The sequence below is a fragment of the Pituophis catenifer genome, unplaced genomic scaffold, assembly GCF_029215685.1.
Source record: "Pituophis catenifer annectens isolate HBS135680 unplaced genomic scaffold, rPitCat1.0.hap2 SCAF_3, whole genome shotgun sequence".
Lineage (NCBI taxonomy): Eukaryota > Metazoa > Chordata > Lepidosauria > Squamata > Colubridae > Pituophis > Pituophis catenifer.
The window spans coordinates 57,895,668-57,912,350 of record NW_027256883.1 but is presented as its reverse complement, the minus strand read 5'-3'; the positions used below and the strand labels follow the sequence as shown (position 1 = coordinate 57,912,350).

The 16,683-nt window shown below is 33.5% G+C and overlaps 1 protein-coding gene across 1 annotated transcript in view; it reads right to left on the bottom strand.

The window, feature by feature from the left end:
* DOK6 (docking protein 6) overlaps positions 1–16,683 on the bottom strand; it is a 184,778-nt gene that overhangs the window by 110,513 nt on the left and 57,582 nt on the right. The window lies entirely within an intron of this gene.

The window sequence follows — 16,683 nt, the reverse complement described above, 5'->3', positions numbered from 1 at the left end:
TAAACAGTACATATTCTATATTGAACTTATAAATAACCTATAAATATCTTTTAGAATATCTTTTAGAATTATTTACAACTGCAAAATTTCATATATATAATTATTCATAGCAATTGTTACTGTTTTACAATTAAGTATTGATTATTTAATTATTGAAGTATTAGATTTTATTTAAGTGCTTATTTTGTCATTTAGTATTTATATAGTAGTAATTAAGTATTTACTATTTAATTGATTGACTGAACAATAGATAGACTGACTGATTAATTGATCAATTATTAGGTAGGAGTGTTGATTTTGGAGAAATTGTAAAAGTATTAATGAATTGAATATATGAAAATAAATTAGGAGTGAAGCAGCCCAATATAGTTGGAGGTCAAAAAAAAAAAAAAAAGGAAGGAAAGTAGAGAAAGAAAGAAGCTATATAGAATTTGGATGGTGATTTGGGAGAAGGTAGATAAGATATTGGTGGAACAATACAGAATACTTAAGGAGATGACTAGTACCACCACAAAGACGCTGAAAGCAAGGAAGAAAACCGCATCAATACTAGCTGGACCATCGGCCTCCCCAGTGACACAGAAGACTTTAGAGGGAATGTTTTCATCAGAGAAGCAGTCGGCTGTATTAAGTATGCCAACAATGCAGGCCACACTCATGACAATACAAGAGACTATGGTTAAGATGCAGGAGTGTATGACTAGGAACCATGAAGAAACCAGGAAGGATATGGACAATGTTAAGAGAGAGGTAAAGAGTGATATCCAGAAGATAGATGAAAAGATAGATTCGATACAGGAAATTATAACAAAAAACGACCAAAGGATAATAGCCATAGAAAAGAAAACAGAACTGACTGAAGAAAAATTGGAATCTTTAGACTTAAAAATGATGGGACAAATAAAGAATTAGAAAATACTGTGGCGCAATTAGAGATGGAAAGAGCTGCATTTTATTTACGTTTCCAAAATGTGGCTGAAGACAGAGAGGAGGATCTAACGTTAGTAATAGCGGAAATGATAGCAGATGCCCTCCAAAGAGAGAAGGACGAAATAATAAATGAATTGGACGAAGTATACAGAGTCCATACAAATTACGCTTGACAAAACAAATTACCCCGGGAGGTACATATACGATTTGTGAGAAAGAAAGTCAGAGACATTGTATATAAAATAACAAAGGATGATCCCATGTTTTACAGGAATAAAGAAATAATTACCCTGAAACAAATCCCGAAAAGAATAAGAGAGATGCGGAAAGACTATTGGTTCTTAGCTACATTACTAAACAAGAGATACATACCTTTTAGATGGATAACACCAGAACGGATGCTGGTAACGTGGCAGGGAAAGAAAATAAGGGTGGACAAACAAAGCAAAGCAAGGGAATTACATGATCAAGTGATGGGTAATGAAACAACAAGTAATAGTAAAGAGGAGTTGGGACAGAACACCAGAGGAAAACAGAGATGAGAGCTTGAAAGAGTGTCAAAGGAAGGAGAAAAAGAGGAGGAAGGAGAGATTCAAGAGGAAGAAGGAGTACAAACAAGGGAGGAAAAAAGGAACAGGAAGAAACAAAAAAGAAACAACAGGAAAACCACTAAGAAATGGAACAAGATTTAAAAATTCTATCTTTGAATGTAAACGGTCTCAATTCACCATCCAAAAGACACCAAATCTTAAGAAAAATTGTGAAACAAAAAACAGATATTGTGTGCCTCCAGGAGGTACACATAAGAAAACAAGATGAAAAGTATGTAGAATATAAGAAACTAGGCAAAGCATATGTAGCATTGGCGGAGGAGAAAAAAAGAGGGGTTCTAGTATATGTGAAAGAAGGAATAGATAGCAATTTAAAATATGTTGACACGATAGGGAAAACAGTGATGATAGAGTTGAAGGTCAATGGTAAAAACATTTTATTGGTGGTTATATATGCTCCAAACAGCCGACAATTAGAATTTTATAAAAATGTGCATGAGAAAATAATAGAACAAAAAATGGAAAACGTATGTTTGATCGGTGATTTTAATGTGATTATGGACGTAAGAAAAGATTACAAAAGTGGTCAGAGAAATAAAAGTAAGAAAAATGTACTGCCTAGAACATTTAAAGACTTGGTAAAAGAGTTAAATATGGTAGACAGCTGGAGATTTTATAACCCGGAAATTAAAAATTTTACATACTATTCAAACCCACATAGGTCCTGGTCCAGGTTAGACATGGCATGGGTTACTAATACGTTGATGCCAGAAATAGAATCTGTAGAAATATTGTCTAATAAATGGGTGGATCATAACCCAATAATGTTAACATGGAAAGGACGGTGGAGAAAAAAAAGTAGATGGACAATGAATACACAGATTTTGAAAGAAAAGGAATATAAGGAGTACATGGAGAAGGAATTAGAATTGTTCTATAAGGAAAACACAAAACAGCACACCTCCCTACAAAATTTATGGGACACAACTAAGGCGTATGTAAGAGGCTTGACGATAGCCTATAATGCAAAATGGAAAAAAGAGAGGGAAAAAGATTACAATAAAGCACTAGAAGAAATTCAAAAATGGGAAAGAAAATTACAAGAGAATCCGGGAGATGAACAAATTTGGGTTAATTGGATGGCAGCGAAACACAATTTGAACATATTAGAACAGGGGAAATATGCAATGACACTGAAATACATGAGACAGAATTACTTTGAGCAAGCAAACAACCCGGGGAGGTGGCTAGCATATAGGTTGAGGAAAGAGAGGGAAAAAAGAACAATTCAGAAATTACAGGACAAAAAGGGTATAATCCAACAGAGTTTAGAGAAGAAAAAGGAGATAATAATTCAATACTATCAAGAGCTTTATGAGAAAGATGAAGTAACAACAGAGGAAATAGAACAATACCTAAATGGGGAAGGGATGTCAATATTAACAGAGAAAGAAAAAGAATTATTAGATAAGGAAATTACTATGGGGGAGTTAAAAGAAGCATTGAAGAGACAAAAAAATAACAAAACGCCAGGGACCGACGGCCTACCAATGGAGTTTTATAAAAGTTTAGGGGACTCAATAAATGAGATACTATTAGAAATATATAATGAGGCATCGACAGAGGCAAAGTTACCAAATACATGGAGGGAAGTATATATTTCCCTGATACCGAAAGAGGGAGCAGATACAACATTAATAAAAAATTATAGACCAATCTCCTTATTAAATACCGATTATAAAATTTTTATGGGCATAATTGCAAGTAGGATGAAAAAAATACTAAATAATAGAATACATCAGGATCAAAACGGTTTCTTGCCTACAAGACAAATAAAAAATAATATAAGAATGGTAATAATTGTTTTAGAATACTATGAGTTGCATCCAGAAAGACAGGTAGCACTGATATTTCTGGATGCACAAAAAGCATTTGACCAAGTTAATTGGCACTTTATGACACACCAAATTAAAAATATGAAATTCGGAGAGAAATTTACAAGAATGATATCGTCAATATATAAGAACCAAAAGGCTAGTGTATTAGTAAATGGGGACCCAACAAAATTCTTTGGAATAAATAAAGGAGTAAGGCAGGGCTGCCCATTGTCGCCCTTACTTTTTATCATGACTCTGGAAAACTTGCTAATCAGAATTAGGTCAAATAAAGAAATAAAAGGATTAAAAGTAAAAAAAGAAGAATACAAGGTCCAAGCCTTTGCGGACAACCTTGTCTTCTTCATTGAAGATCCAATAAAAATAACACCCAAATTAATAAAAGAAATTGAGGAATTTGGAAATGTAGCCGGTCTAAAAATTAATAAGGAGAAGACTAAAATTATAACAAAAAATATAACAGCAAAACAGGTAGAGAAATTAGCAAAAGATTCAGGATTGCAGGTAGTTAAAAAAGTGAAATATCTAGGAATAAATATGACAGCCAGAAGTACAATGATAAAAGAGAATAACTATGGACCTTTGGTCCAAAAAATAAAAGAAGATTTGGAAAAATGGGGAAAATTAAAATTGTCATTGTTGGGGAGAATTGCAGCAATAAAATCAAATATACTGCCAAGGCTCCTTTATTTATTCCAAACAATCCCAATAAAATTAGATAAGAAGTTTTTTTTAGCAATTTGGACAAAATAACTACAAAATTTGTGTGGGAAGGGAAAAAAATCAAGAATTAAATTAATTATATTACAAGATGACAAAACTAGAGGCGGATTTGGACTTCCGGCATGGGAAAAATATTATAAAGTCTCAAGTTTAACATGGATTAGAGAATGGGTAACTCTGGAAAATCAAAGATTATTAAATTTAGAGGGTCACGATTTAATGAAGGGATGGCATGCTTTTTTATGGAGCCCCAAAAATAAAATATTTAAGCATTTTAATAACCATATTATTAGGAAATCATTAATTGACATATGGCAAGAGATAAAAAGCAAACATTATATGAAAGTTTCCGGCTGGTTATCAACGATAGAAGCAATAACTCATCCCAATTTATTAGTAAAACAAAAACTGTTAAGATACCGAGAAATATTAGATTCACAAGGAGTATTGAAAACAAGGGAAGAACTTAATGAACAAGGAATATTAATAGACTGGTGGCCCTATTCACAAATAAAAATAAGATACAGAAAAGACCAGGAGGAGGGAGGAATAGACCCAAAACCAAACAGATTAGATAAATTATTAGAATCCAAGGAAGGAAAACTAATTTCAAAAATTTACAAATACTTATTAGAATTCGACTTGTCAGAAGAACTGGTCAAAGGACAGATGATAGCATGGGCAAAGAATATCGGGCATAATATACTGTTAGAAGAATGGGAGAGGGTATGGGAAAATAATTATAGTATGACAAAATCGGCAGCATATAAGGAGAACCATTATAAGATGTGGTACAGATGGTATCTAGCTCCCTCGAGGCTAGCGAAAATGTACCCGAAGGTAAATCCTGTTTGTTGGAAATGTAAACAAGCTCAGGGTACTTTTTTTCCATGTTTGGTGGCTTTGCCCAGAAATAAAGAAATATTGGAAAAAAAATAAAAACATGGATAGTAGAAATAATAGATCAAGAAATTGAATTAGAACCAGAAGTTTTCTTATTAGGCATGATAAAAAGGAATATTAGAAAAGACATAAAATATTTAACACTACATATAATTACGGCGGCCAGATTGGCATTAGCACAATTGTGGAAAACAGATTGTATGCTAACAGATCAGGAAGTAATTCAAAAAATTTATATATGCGCAGAAATGGATAAATTAACTCTAGAATTAAAAGACAAGGAAGACTCAAAATATTTTATAGTATGGAATAGATGTTATAAGTGGATAAACCAAAGGAAAAAGGGGTAAAGATAAGAATTAGGGGAAATTCAAGCAATACAGAATGCACCGTCAGATAGATAGAATAGGTAAATAAATCACTGTTTGTATATTTGTATATATGTGTTTATATAATCACATATATTTAGTTTGTTAGTGTAATTGTGGATTGAAAATGTACAAATTTTATGAGTGAGAAAATTTGTATATTTTCTCTTTTTTTTGTTAATATTTTTAAATTCAATAAAGTTTGTTTTTTTAAATTTTATATATATATATCTCCTAGTAATACAATGAATCCTTAATTCATATCCAGATCTCAGTTTCAAATTTGTTTGTGAACGTATACATATACACACATTAATAACTTTATTAATAACACTTTAGGGTGTTGACGTAAAACATTCTCCACTGTATGTCTTCAAGGTACAAAATAATTATACCTTAATTACTGACAGGAAAGTTTTAACTTGCAGGGTGAATTCTATTTATTTATGCTCATAAAATAATTATAAATTACTAAGATAATTTTCCAGGTATTTTACAGATAAAGACATCAGAGTGAAATATTTACTGACAGGAAAGTTCCAATTGGCACTTTGGTAGGGTACATTTTATTTATGGTTGTTTTTTTTTTAAAATATAGACTATAGAAATATAGAACACACAAAGATTCTTTGGGCACAACTGCTTCATTGTCTAATATATATTGTTTAATGGGAAGTATAGTTTTCCACAAGTGAAAGAGGAACAACAGGAACAAGAAGGAAAGTGCTCAAGAAATAAAATTAAGTAATCGGTAACAAAATCTGGAACAGAAAAAAAGCAAAGTGTATTTACTTATTGCTCATTTTTCATTCCCAGTACCAAAATTGCACACATAAATAATTATCATGCTAATGCCTTTTGGGGTAAGCATCATTATTCAAAGCACATAAAATAGTAAAGTTGTAGCAAGCAGAACGATTTGGGGGCAGGTGTTTAAGAGAGAAGAAAAAAGAAATTTGACTAAATATGGTTTATGCCATTCACTATTCCTTTCATAGCTCCTTATTCTTGGAGAAGATCCTTACTTCTACAATTCCCCTACACTTATCCATATCTCATCCTTTTTTCTTCAAAATTCCACTTCTGTCTTTTTCATCGGGATTTGAGGATCTATAATTCCATCTAATCATAACTTTCTTGGTCTTTCCCTGCATTCATTGAGAGAGAGAGAGAGAGGGAGGGAGGGAGAATGCACACATACACAAATGTGATCTTCATTCAATCTACTCAAGCTACCTTCAAGTATTTCTTTTGTACTAACACTAATTTCTATACAGAACTCAACCCATATTCATTTATCATCTGTTCATTTCTGACCTTATCTCTTTTAAACCACACAAGTTTGTATGGCCATTTGCAAGGCATTCAACTGTTTTGCTTCCCCTTTCATATGTAGCTCTAATTTCTGTATAACAAAATGGACAGAAACATGTCCCTTTGCACAGCCATTTTTGCTTTTTTTCAACAATAGCCATTCCTTGCAACAATGCACATATAGCCCACTGTCTTCTACTAGCGTCTGCATGTGTTATATGTCACCATGCATTTTCTTAATTTAGTAAGTACCAGATGTTCAAGCAGGCTCATGACCGTATTGCAAATCTACACTGGATCATGGCAAAAATCTCAAAAAGAACAAAAGAACATCTACAGACAGTAAAGAACAGCTTTACTGACTACAAAAAAGCCTTAGAAGACCAGAGAGGGTGCCAACACATCTGGTCAAGCTGTGCAGTCACTGTACAAAAATCAGGAAGTCACTGTCCAAACACCATAGGGGGACACTGAGAAAAGAATGCAGCAAACTTGTGTTCCTACTCCTTTCTTATTCAACCTGAATGCTGAAGTGATCATCGGAAAGCTGAAATGTGAAGAATCAAAAATTGGAGTAAAGACTAGAAGAAGGAACATCAACAATTCTTCAATATGCTGATGACACAACTCTCCTCCCAGAAACCAAAGGCCTGATACATCTGATCAAAAGCATTACAGAAGAAAGTGAGATCAAGCTTACAATCACTATGAGGAATGGAAATATCAAAATCACAATCAACAATGAAGAAATTGAATGAGTGCAAGAATTTATTGTCATAGCAGGGTGGCACACTATTCTATGGGAGGAAAAACATTTAGTCCATCAGTACTTCCGGAGGCATTATATTAGGAGAGCACTACTGGATATTTGGAAAAAAACAAAAAAATAATTATATGGAAATTCCTAACTGGATGTCAACATTAGAAATGTACACACATCCAAATTTGACAAAACAAGAGGGAGCTGTCACCTATAAAGATATTTTGAATGAGAAAGGAGAATTAAAAGCGAGAAATACTTTAAAAGAAGAAGGAATTGAATTGGAATGGTGGGCGTATCTCCAAATTCAATCTAAATTTAGCAAAGATAAAAAGGAATGGGGCATAAAGCAAGAATCATGAGAATTAGATAAAATTTTATTTAGCAGGGAAGGCAAGACCATAAGTAAAATATATCAATATTTATTAGAACAAGATATGATTAAGGAAGAGGTGAAAGAAATGACGATAATTTGGTGTAAATATTTTGGTTACAATATCGATTTGGACAATTGGCAAAGTTTATGGGAAAAAAATTAAAAATCACACTAGCAACTTCCTACAAGGAAAACCTCTATAAGATGTTCTATAGGTGGCACCTCCGCCCCACAAGATTAGCACGAATGAATAAGGAGAAATCCTTGATATGCTGGAAGTGTGGAGAGACCGTTGGGAATTACTATCATATGTGGTGGGAATGCCCAAAGGCGCAAAAATTTTGGAATTTACTAAAGAACTGGCTGGAAGAAATTTTGTCAACAAATATAGAAGTCAAAGCAGAAATTTTTTTACTGGGAATTATAGAAAGAAAATATAAGAAAGATACAAATTATTTACTACTGCATATATTCACAGCGGCACGAATAGCCTTCGCTCAAAAATGGAAGGAGAAAGATATCCAACTGAAGAGGAAATATTACTGAAAATCTTTAACTGCGCAGAAATGGACAGATTCACTTTGGAACTCAAGGATAAAAGTGAAACTAAGTACTACAAAATCTGGGAACAATATTATGATCGGATAGATAACAAGAGGGTAGCTAAGACAAATGTATGGTATTAGAACAAAACATGTATATATGTTTTATTGATAAATGTATGTTTAAGAGATAAATAAATATACAGAAATAAGGGGAAAAGTATTAATATCATATCATATTATGTTTAAATAGTGAACAAAGCTTAAAAACTATATGTTTATATGGGTACTAATATTATTGTAAAGTGACGAAAGATGTTTGGAACCAGTGATGTCATATCTATGTCCAATGTTTTTTTTAATTTTGTATTATTAATAAAAAACATTTTAAAAATAATAATAAAAAACAAATAGAAAAAAAATTACTGTCATAGGATCGCAGATTGATCAAACCAGTGAACAGTCCAGAAATAGAGCATCAAATTGCCCTGGGCCACACAGCAATGAAGAGCATGAATCATGTATAGAAAAGCAAGGATATCTGCCTAGCAACTAAATGCAGATTATCCACACTATCGTATTTTCCCAAAGCTACCTACTGTTGCAAAAGTTGAACCATAAAAAAACTAGACAGGAGGAAAATCAACTAGAAGGAACTTTGCAGAATTCTGAGTTGTAAAATGCTGTAGCAGAAATTCAGATTTATTTTTGCCTCAAGAAAAAAAAATATTATATTTAACTTTTATTTTTCAAAAACAATCATATCCTGAACTGCCATCTATTCTGTGTTGATACAGCAATAAGTTGTAACTTTTTTTATTCCTCTCATCACCAAGTATACTCTAGTGTAATATAATTCTTCTGATAAATAGATTCTATTACAATCTGGTTCATCTTCAGTTTTCCATAAGTGGTCCTTTGATTATAATTCACTAATACCAGCATCAGATAACTAACTTGGTTAGAAGACCAAAAAGCTTGGGAATAAAAATGTCAATTATTCAGGCCTTTTTTCATATTCTATAATTCAGTCTGAATTCCTTAAATACTGTTGGCAGAACAGTTAGGAACCTCCCTATGCATTTTCAAGAAATCAGTTAAATCCTCCAGGTTTCTAAGATAGCCCATTTTAACTGGACACTACTTGACACAAAACAGTCAGTCCAAAATAGACCAGAGTGTAATTTGTCCATGACACTTGTATGACAAGTCCATGATAAAAGTAACCCCTTCACTAGCACAGGCTGTTACTGAAAATAATACCTAAGATATAGTCAGCTTTGTGTTTATGGCCAAACCAGAACGACTAGACACACAAAGAGTTTTTTCCCCGAACGCCATCATTCTGCTAAACAAATAATTCCCTCAACACTGTCAAACTAGTTACTAAGTCTGCATTATTATTAATCTTCTCATTGTTCCTATCACCCATCTCTTCCCATTTATGACTGTATAACTGTAACCTTGTTGCTGGTATCCTTAAGATTTATATTGACTGTTTCCTAATATGCTTATTTGTTCCCTATGACTATCATTAAGCGTTGTACCTTATGATTCTTGATAAATGTATCTTTTCTTTTATGTACACTGAGAGCATATGCACCAAGTTCCTTGTGTGTCCAATCACACTTGGCCAATAAAGAATTCTATTCTATTCTATTCTATTCTATTCTATTCTATTCTATTCTATTCTATTCTATTCTATTCTATTCTATTCTATATAATCGAGACAATTATACTGTCTTGATATGAAATTATAGATATTCTCAAATAGTCACTTTCATGAATACTAAAATTGCACAGATTACATTATCTGGAATAATCTAATGGTAGCCCATATACTCAGATACTCAGGACAAAAGATTATCAGATGGACAATGGGTAGAATTCAGACAAAAGCAGTTGTCCAAATCCATTCATTCAAATGAGCGTTTTTTTGTTAGAAACTGGCAAAAAACCTCAAAAATAGGCAAAAATCTTTCAAATTGTAATTACCTGACCATGGAACACAGCAACTAGTGTAAATGTGACCTGGCTGCCAAGCAACTGAAATGCAATCATGGCACCCTCAAGGATGGCACAACATTTTATCATGTCTGGAAATTCTTTACGGGCCATAAAGCATCCTTTCTGAAGCTGTTGTAATTCCGAACTGTCATTAAGTGATTGGTTGTAAGTCAAGGATTACTTCCAGTATATGAGTTTATGTTCTAAGACACTAATTGTTCATTATCTATTTTAAATAGCATGCTACTCTATCTTCATCTTACAACCAACAATCCTATAGGAAAAGCATTGCCAAGCTGACAACCCACTTATGTAAGAGCATCAATAAATAAAAGCAAATCTGGTTGCACAAAGGACACAACATAAATATATTTCTATTGCTGAAGCTTTAAAAATCACTTTAAAATTGTTTTGATAAATCTACCTCAATGTGGCTCATCAAGTCCATCAGCAAAGAATCTGAGTATTCGCAATAAAACGAAAGCTCACACATTATAGTTACCCCATGCAGTAAAGTATAAATGGTTCCATATGGCAGTAGCCATGCAAGAACCCATTAAAATACAGTTTCTTGCAACAGAGAATAAAAAAAGTTTTAGTGTTCCAAGAAAAATTTAAGAAAAAAATCTGCTATAGTAACCAGTTAAACTGAACTAGAAAACTGGTATATAAAACTCACTGTTATGGACTGTGCCCTGCTTTGGAGCACATAGAATTGCAAATACCACCATGCGCTACATCATCTTAAAGGAGCCTGCTTTAAGATATTACAAATAGGTATCGCTTTTGTGCTCCTGCATGCTCCAGAGCACTCTATGGAGACTGAATCCAAACTGTTGCAGAGCCCTAGTTAGCTTTCCATGCCAATTTTCAAAATGTAAACATGGATGTGAAGTACATATCTTAGAAAGCAGAGAGAATCACAACTAATTAAATAACTTTTCCCTGATATACATAAGTAGTTATTATGCTTCTGCATATATGCATTAGGTTTAGGGACCCTACAATAAAGTTTCAGGTATACAACAAATAGCATCAAGGTTGACTATTAACACCAGAGGAAGCATGGTAGAAGCACAGAATTGGCATGAAAAATGAATACGTTTTTATTCAATATAAAATTGTGTTCTGGAAGATTTCCCGCAGTCTAAATTTAAGTGTTCAATATTCCATGACTAATCCTTTGAGCCAACCGTTCCCTCTAATTATATTCCCTTTATACTAGAATACCTTTTATCTGTCCCATTCAGAACAGAATGAGCAACAGGATAAATTTTGAACAACTCACAGCATTCAGCACAGGTAGTCCTTGACTTACGACCACAACTGATCCCAAAATTATTGCTGCTAAGCAAGGCAGCTGTTAAGTGAGTCACACCCCATTTTACAACCTTTCTTGCTACGGTTGTTAAGTGAATCACTGCAGTTAAGTGAATCATGAAGTATTAAATTAATCTGGCTTCTCCCATTGACTTTCCTTGTCCGAAGCTCCCTAGATAAATTGCAAATGACAATCCCAGGATCCCAAATTGCTACAACCATTGTAAATACATGCTGTTTGCCAAGTGTCCAAATTCTGACCATGTGACTATGGGGATACTGCAACAGACTAAGTGTGAGAACAGGTCATAAGTCACTTTTTCAGTGCCATTGTAACTTTGAATGATTGCTAAATGAATGATTATAAGTCAAGGTTTCCTGATGAGCTAATTCTCCCTATCAGTACATTATTTCCCAAATTGAGACATTACATACTAGTCCCTTAAAATAAGTATTAAGAAGAGGAACCTGAAGCCATCTTTTGGGTTTTTCAGTTCTCTCCAGCTACAAACAAGAGACACACATACAAGGTTGATATACTGTACTCTAAGCTGGGGGAAGGAAAGGTCAGTGCTCCCGTATAACTCTACAGCATTATGATTTCATGCAATCACTCACAATAAACCATGGTGTGGAATGAAATTATGCTATAGATTCTAAAGTTCAAAAAAATAAGCACAGAGAAATCCATGTTCATAAAATTTAAAAAAATAGCCAAAGACTTAATAGGTGGCAGAGAACTTAAAATAACCCAAATTACAGTTTTCTCTCACTCTGCCCTCAAAATGTTAGCAATTACTCATTCTGAAGGTGAAAAAAAATGGAATAAAGATATTTCTGCACTGGTAACTTACAATGTCTTTACAGCATCAGTCAGCCATTGCCAAAGTGATATAAAGCTTGTCTTCATTACTTTATTTTGGCCCAGCAATGGAGGGATGAAATTAGAAGATACAGTACTTTAAGTGTCTGATGGAAAAATGTCCAAAGTCATTCACATTTTTTCATCTAATGTCTTATAATTTTTTTTTTACATAGTGTTCCATATTAATCGTTTGACTTCCTTATAGTAATCTTGCATGATTCTGATCTTTGTAAGGATATACACATCATGGCATTTGAAAATCTTTTCAAAGGTCTTCAAGGCTGCTCTGTCAAGTGCTAGTCTGTGGCAGATTACTTGACTTTTTGTTCCTTTTTGTTGATGGATCCTTTTTGTTCTTTTATTGTTGATGGTTGATCCTAAGAAACAGAAGCTATTTATCATTTTCTTCATTGCCAGTTCTAAAGCTGATTGTGGTACATGTTGTCATTAGCTTTGTCTTCTTTACATTTATTCTTGGTTTATCACTGTGGTTCTTGTTTTTCATTACTAGAGTTGCAGATTCTTTGCATTTTCAGCTATCAGAGTAACATTATCAGCATAACTCAGATTATATGTGATTGATGTATCTTTCTCCAATTTTAAAACCACATCCATCTTCCCTTAATATATATTTAGCATATAGATTGAATAAATAAGGGGAGAGTGTACAACCTTGTCTCACTCCTTTGCCAATCTGGAGCCAGTATGTTTCTTCATGTTCTGTCCATTGTAGCTTCCTGGTTTTTATATAGGTTTCCCATGAGTACAATGCCTGGTATTCTATCAGTATTCTATCATTCTGTAGTCTTCTGACTTGGTAATGATCAGTGATAACCTAATTTCATCTACTACTATAGATTCTTATAAATATGGATTATCTGCTAAAGATATTGGATTATTTCTATATACGTCTTCTATATTTTTTTTGATCTTTGAATCAGTTACTGTCTGGTGGCCTTCAGCATACCAATTCAAGGTTAGAATCTCCTTCTGAGTTCAGAGATCTTTTGTGTCACCTTTCCTTGTTTTCTTGTACCTGTTTTCATCTTTGATGTCTTTACAGTATCTTCTAGTATTCTCTGAAACTCTTTATTAAATTCTTTCCTGAGCTATTTGCATTTCTTGGTTTGGCTTCTTTTCTCTTTTTGACTTGTCTTTTTGGCAGTTTCCACAGTTCTGATGTCCAGATTGTTTTCTTTTGTTTCTTCATTTTTGGCAGTCTCTTTTCACATTCATCCTGTCAATAAATTGAACTTTGCCATGTTCAACCTTCATCCACTGCATATTCCTATTGTAATTCTGACTTTGCAGCTTCAGACTTCCTTTTCCTTTATGGCAACATCAAAAACTAGGCATCTCAAAGGTTTTAGTTATACTTTATTTAGTGGCCATTAGGCCATGTCAGAATATAAAATATATCACACAGAACAATGATATCATACATTAAACTGCAATAAAAGAAATAGGAAAATTGCAAATTGTATTGCATGTCACCTCTACAAGTTATCCAAACAGATTCACCTACTGTGTTCTCAAATATACTTTGTTCAATTAAAGGATTGTATTATATATAATTTTCTAATTCTGACCATGATTGTGTGGTGTGTGGTCCAAGATACTGATCTTTCTCTTTCTTAAACAACGGATTTTCAAATATAATATATGCATTATGTTTTCTATCTCTAAGGCTCTGCAAATAGAAGTACATTCATTATAAGGAGCCAAGACTTTCATCTAGCCACATCATAAACACTATTAGTATTCCAGAAGATCTTCAGCTCTTTGTCAATAGCATGTTGAGTGTCATCCAACTTGATGGGCTTATCATCCAACATTTTATTGTCAAGCATTCTACATTTTATATCCACATGTCTTTCTTAGTAAAAATACATGAGTAATTTATATTGCCTACACGTTGATGCTTTTGCCATTGTAACTAAAGTGATAATATATCTCCAGCATCTGCCTTTATCACTGCTACCCAATAAAAGTGTCTGTTTGCTTTAGTTGAGTAGCAGGATGATCTTCACACCTTTGTGATCCTGCTGGGAATTATATTCTTGCTATATGTTCCCAACCTTCTTGACTTATCCAGGAACACACACACACATCCCTGCTAAGATGAGGTAGAATATAGAAGGAAAGATAAGGATCTGGGGTCCCTTGAATCTCACTGGCAGAATCACAAAAACGAGACAGCCCAGATACCTTTGAGTTATTAGGAAAATCTAGGGAGGGGGGGAAACACATTGTAGAGAAAATCTATGGGGAGGGGGTCACAAAGCTGTAATTTTATTGCATACCCATATTTTACACATATGAATCCTCTTGAGGATTCCCCCCCCCCTTTGGCGCATTGGGGGAAAAAATGCAGATTTTGCTTAAGGTTTATTAACTGCCCAACCTACATTTTGATCTGGTAGTCATGATACTATAAATTAACTCAGCATTGGTTCCTTTGGCTAGCATTTTTAATTCACTGGCATATGGAGAAAATGTATTTGATGATGGAATAAAGTACCCTTTCTGTTTCTTTGTTTTGGTCTAACTTTAACATTTTCATATTAAGATGTTTGAGATCATAAGAAAACAAATATAAATAGTGGAATATTATATCCTAACCTGAATACGTCGAGAAAGATTTAATTACAATTTTAAATGTTTAATCAGTATAACTACATGCATAACACCATGGTATTATAATTAAGGATGAGACTACTTGTCTATAACTACAGGTGAATTATTGACAACTTGTAAAAATATATGTACCTAGCACAATTCACCACAAATATTAACAATATGAAAACTGTGAGTCTGAAAGTTCATAATGTATTCATATTTAAATAGAAAAGTAAATTACACAAATTAAATTTTGTACCTCACTGAATTATAAACAGTAGTACACAAATTTTTCCAGTTTGTATTATTCAAAAGGCTGCTCGGGGCAATTGCTAAAATGACATTCTGATCAAATTTACCAATATGTTGCCCTATTTCTTCATATAAGTACAGCTATGTTTATCGTGCATACTAATAGAGCTCAGATTTCCACATCTTGATATCCTTTAGATATGTTGGAATAGTAAAGTACCCCCTCAAGTTGAGCTCAACTCTTGGTGACTGTATAGACCCCATCCAGGCTGTTTTCCAGACAACAAACCTTACAATTGCTGGTTTCAGAATGTTTTTCTTAGTCTAGACAATGTAGTCTCCAAGTATGGTAGTAACAAAATGAAACCCTGCTGTTGTACTTTGTTTGTACTCCTGCTTTTATTGCATTTATACTGGTTTCAAATATTAAAAGTCTTGTACATAAATGATCAAGTTGTAAACTTTAGCCAGTGGAGATATAGTGGGCCATTTTGGACTGGCCTAGGGCCATACTTAATTACACAGATAGACTAGGAGAACAAAATAATGAGCACTAAGCACCGATGTCATCACAGTGTGAGTAGTGTCAGGATCTGTCAGTATTAAAATGCTTTATATTCTGTCTGTGTGTGGGGGGGGAGGGAGGGAGAGGGAGAGGGAGAGAGAGAGAAATGCCACATTTGAATTTTGAATTTCTTAATCTAAGGATCAATTCCCTGGATAAATTACTTTATCAGCACATATACTTTTCCTCTTTCTTTCTTTCTTTCTTTCTTTCTTTCTTTCTTCTTTTTCTTTCTTGTTTGCCAAAACATAACCATACTCATAGTAAATCATATTGGAAGATGTTTTACACAAATATGTATATATGTATGTACATATGTATGTAACTATATGGAACATGTGGATATTATAATAGCTATATCATATCAAAAACAGTATTCCAACATAAAGGTGGAAAGTTGGCCTTTCATTAGAGTAACAACGTTTTAACTATCTGGTCCAATATCCAATTATAGCAGCCATATCAAGTGAGATGCACAAGGACAAAGAGAAAGTAAATAACACTCTTCCATTGCAACTTCTAAGCAGTCAAATGCAAAGAGAATTAATCAGCCATCATGAGGAATAAACGTTAATAGTTTTTACCATCATGTATTTGCTATAATATCAAAATTGATAGTTACCTCACATTTCATGGCAGTGAATTGTAGCTCCTATAGGGTTTGAAAGAGAAAAAGTAAAGTGCCCCTCCTAT